Raw genomic sequence first — 636 nt, forward strand, 5'->3', positions numbered from 1 at the left:
ATATTAGGAAGTTTTATCTGTTTGAGGTGTACAATGAGATATAATAATCGATATATTATTTATTTACTTTTGTCTACCAAAATCTGCCTGTCTCCTTTCTGTCTCTTTTATTTTACTGTCTCCTTTTAAGTGTTTGTTTTGTGTTTGTCTTTTGTTATTGTCTGGCTCAGTAGACAAACAAATATTAAATATATATATATATATACATATATTTTAAACATAGTTAATATTTAAAACACTTGTTTAAACAAAACAAAAAGGAGACAGAAGAAGCGTCTCCGTTCACGGGGTGTACATACAGCTGAAGGCTTATTGAAGCCCTCGTTGCTGCAGTATTTGTTTATTATAAATATTTAAACATCTATTTATGCTGTTGCTTTTTTATTTGTCTCTATTTACTTCCCTGGAGACCTCAACAAGCGGAAGAGATTGCCAGCTGTAGGTAGATTGTTGTTGCTGCTGCTGCTGCTGCTGCTGCTGCTGCTGACTGCAGCAGGTGTAGAAGTAATAGGAGAAGGCGTAGTTGTTGCAGTAGGTGTAGTAGTAGTAGTTGCTGCAGTAGTAGTAGTAGTAGTTGTTGTTGTTGTTGTTGTTGTTGTCTCCTCCACACAGCTTCTCGGTCCGGAGACAGCACCT

Source organism: Eimeria acervulina, genomic scaffold, assembly GCF_000499425.1.
Source record: "Eimeria acervulina Houghton genomic scaffold, Eah_scaff899, whole genome shotgun sequence".
Lineage (NCBI taxonomy): Eukaryota > Apicomplexa > Conoidasida > Eucoccidiorida > Eimeriidae > Eimeria > Eimeria acervulina.